General features: G+C 42.6%; 1 non-coding gene across 1 annotated transcript; it reads right to left on the bottom strand.

Annotated features, from left to right (window-relative positions):
• Positions 1-2,046: 2,046 nt before the first annotated feature.
• LOC121460991 lies at positions 2,047-2,180 on the bottom strand. The gene has a single exon (XR_005976134.1). It is a non-coding gene; the product is annotated as a small nucleolar RNA SNORA70 (small nucleolar RNA).
• Between the last annotated feature and the right edge of the window lie 1,833 nt (positions 2,181-4,013).

Below are 4,013 nucleotides of genomic sequence, written 5' to 3' on the forward strand. Positions count from 1 at the left end.
GGCCAGCCAACCCCACCTAAAACCTCCTAGACTGTGCCAGAATTCATTATGAGTTGATTATGGCAGGTTTGGTTACAGTGGTTCAAGTGCCTGGCACAAACACTGTTCATATATCAGATGTCTATTCCATACTGCCACTGAAGGCCTCAGACAACACCAGTTTGCAAAGGGCACTCACAGTGGGAAGAGGTGGCTTCCTTGGTCAGTAGGAGGCATGACTGCTGGGGGCTAACATGGCGTGCATGTCTATGATCAGTTATATTATGTACTAGATGAATAACTGACCGAATCAAATGGGTCCTCAAAGATGGGTTGGGGAAAAGAACTGAGGTTTCAACTCACCAATCCTTTTTAGAGTTAATCCCACAGTAGATTCCCAAATCTGACCAGCTTGTATACCTCCTTTCCCTCTCCTCGTCTCTTCCCCTGCTTCCTCCTCCCTCTGTTTCTTTTCTTTTCTTTTCTTTTCTTTTCTTTTCATTTTTCCCAATCAGATCAAATACCCCAATCAGAAAGGTCTGGAATTTAAGTGTATCGTGAACTCCGTCTTTGTTTACAACAGCAGGGTTTACGCTGCTCCTTGGTTTAAATTTGGTTTTGTTTAAATAAATTACATATTTTTTGCAATGTTAAAAAACATGCATATTGGGAACTGGAGAGATGGCTCAGAGGTTAAGAGTGCTAACTGCTCTTCCAGAGGCCCTGGGTTCAATTCCCAGTGCCTACATGGCAGCTCACAACTGTCTGTGACTCCAGTTCCAGGGTATTAAAACCAATGCACATAAAATAAAGTTAAACAAATTTTATTTTTTTTATTTTTTTATTTTTTCTATTTATTTTTTTTTTTATTTTTGAGGCAGGGTTTCTCTGTAGCTTTTTGGTTCCTGTCCTGGAACTAGCTCTTCTAGACCAGGCTGGCCTCGAACTCACAGAGATCTGCCTGCCTCTGCCTCCCGAGTGCTGGGATTAAAGGCATGCGCCACCACCACCCGGCACAAATTTTAAAAAACATGCACACTTATTTATTTTTAAATATCTGAGAATCTTTATTCTAAACTAAAAGAAAAGCATATACAAGAGTCTATTTTCTTCCAAGATAGTGAATGTTTTTATAGTATTATGGTGATAGCACTTAAAAAATTTTTTTTAGAAATTTTCTTTGTGTATCCCTGGCTGTCTTGAAACTCAGATGGCCTCAAACTTACAGAGATCCACCTGACTCTGCCTCCTGAGGGCTGGCATTAAAGGCGTGCGCCACCACTGCCTGGAGCACTTTCATATATTACTTTTATATTGCTGAAAATCTTTCAAAACACTGCTTTTAATTTTTTAAAGTTTTAGTCTGAATGGAAGATTGACTCATAAATATAACTGGGGGGGGGCAGGATAAGGTCCAGTGGAAGCTTTTGGAGGTTAGGGCCCACCTCTGGAGGGGCCATGCTTAGGGATATATTTGGTCCAGTTCCGTTCAGGATGAGCAGTTTCCTGGTGTCTTCGTCACTGTTCTCCTGCCGTTACGACACACCATGACCAAAGTAACTCTTATCGAAGACAATTAACAGGGGGCCTGCTTATAATTTCAGAGGCTTAGTCCATTGTCCTCGTGGCAGGAAGCCTGGCAGCAGGCACGGCAGCCATGGTGCTGGAGAGCACTAGGAAGCTACATCCTGATCCACAGGCTGAGAGAGAGAAAAAGAAAAACACCGGACTGGGTGTGGGCTTTTGAAAACCTCAAAACCCACCCCCAGGGACACACTTCTTCTAAAAGGTCACCTGTCCAAATTCTTCCAGTGCTATCAAAAAGTTCTGTTCCCTGGTGACTGAACATTAAGTATATGAGCCTATGGGGGCATTCTTTTTCAAACCAGCACACTTGACTAGTGTAGTGAGCATTGCAGTAGATGAAGCCCACCCCTTTGAAATGGGATTCTTCTGTCCGTCAGTCAGGGAACTTAAATTTGGCTACTGTGCCTTGGGCTTCGAAAGGCATCCCACTCACCTGTCTGGAGCCTAGACTGGGGACAGTGTGAGATCACAGACACGCGTACCCAACATCAGGGTTCATTAGAGAACCCGTACAAGCAAGAGGCCGCATGCACTCCCAAGGGGGCTGCTGCTGGTACCCATTGCACACCAGGTCCCCTTGAGAAAAGGAACCTGATTAGTTTAACTGGTCACAGAGGAACACTGCTTTTTAATCGTTAATTGATTACCTAATTATAGATTACAGTGGAACAAATTGTATCACTCACCAATTTTTTCACAAGCTCTTCTCAGCTACAAAGCTCTTCACAAACCCTGTAGTTCTGCCTCTCCAGAATGCTGTGGAAATGGTCGCTCCTTGTTCAGCCTTTCAGACCTAGGGTCTATGTGGTACTTCCTTCCCAATCTCTCAGTATCTAACTAGCTTGAGCTGGAGAGACAACCAGAAAGATGGCCCAGAGGGTAAAGACGCCTTTGCAGCTGAACCCGATAATCTGAGTGTAATCCTGTGGAACCACAGAGAGAATGGAGAGAACAGATTCATGGAAATTGTCTTCTGATCCCTACATGCATGCATGGCACACATACACACATGGATATAAGAATATACATACATTATGTAAGAGAGAAAAAGAAGTAGCTGGGGAGATGACTCAGCAGCTAAGAGCTCTGACTGCTCTTGCAGGGAACCTGGGTTCGATTCCCAACATCCACATGATGGCTCACAATTACCTGTAGCTCTAGTTCCAGGGGATCCAGTGCCCCTTTCTGCCTTAGTAGGTTGGTGCACACACCTGATTTCCATTTTTAAGATTTGAGATGGGGCTGAAGAGATGGCTCAACCATTAAAGGCCAGGTTCACAACCAAACAGACAAGGTTTAAGGGGGTGGTTGTTTTGTTGGTTTTCCTTGATTACTTTCCATTTAATTTGTTGAAGAGGGTCTCTCATGGAATCCAGAGCTCACCAGTTCGGCTAACTAGCCAGCTTGCCCTTGACTCCCTGTCTCTGACTCTTGTGTACTGGGAATACAGTGGCCTCTATACCTGCCTACTTTTAAGTGGATTCTGGGACTCAAACATTGATCCTCACACTTGAATAGCAAACGCTTTATCCATGGAGCCATCTCCCCAGCCCCATTATTTTTTTGTAAATTCCATGTTTATATCATTTACCTGTCTCCAAGAGGGTATTTTACTCCTGTCTTGAGCAATAGAAATTTTTGTGTGTGCAGGTTATCAACCATTGCTCTGCATAAAGTATCTTTGTGGATATATATATATATACGCATATATATGTATATATATACATATCTCTCTATATATTATATATATGATCCTACCCCATGGTTATCAACACTGTCAGAACACTCGAATGTTCTAGAGCAGTGGTTCTCAACATTCCTAACACTGTGACCCCTTAACACAGTTCCTCGTGTTATGGCGAACCCCCCCCCATTATTTTGTTGCTACTTCATAACTGTAGTCTTTCCACTTTTATGAATCATTATATAAATATCTGATATGAAGGATATCTAATATGTGACCCCAAAGAGGTCATGACCCACAGGTTGAGAGTCACTGTCCTAGATACTATGGAGAATATGGAATTCATCATGGAAATTTGAGACCTCACTAGACATTGCCAAGTTTCTAGGACAGGAACTGTACCCATAAAATACTAAGTAGTATGATAAACCTGGTAACTCACAAAATCTTTTTGGTTTTTTATGTTTATGGGCATTTTATCTGCATTAATGTCTGTGCGCCAAGTGTGTTCCTGATGCCCAAGCAATCCAGAAAAGGATGGATCCTTGGGGACTGGAATTACAGGCTGTTGTAAGCTGAGGGCACTGGGATTTGAACCCAGGTCCTCCAAAAGAGCACTCTTAACTGCTGAGCCATTTTTCCATCCTCTGTCTAAATCTAATGGAATCTTAGCTTCTATAGAGTCGGTTTTTTTCCTTCCTGCTGCCTATTACTTTCCCCCTATGAAATCATTTCCTAAATAAAATTGTTACTGCTGAAATTA

The sequence above is a fragment of the Microtus oregoni genome, unplaced genomic scaffold (genome assembly GCF_018167655.1).
Source record: "Microtus oregoni isolate MIOR12 unplaced genomic scaffold, Mior012 000021F_ref0000039, whole genome shotgun sequence".
In the NCBI taxonomy this organism is placed as follows: domain Eukaryota; kingdom Metazoa; phylum Chordata; class Mammalia; order Rodentia; family Cricetidae; genus Microtus; species Microtus oregoni.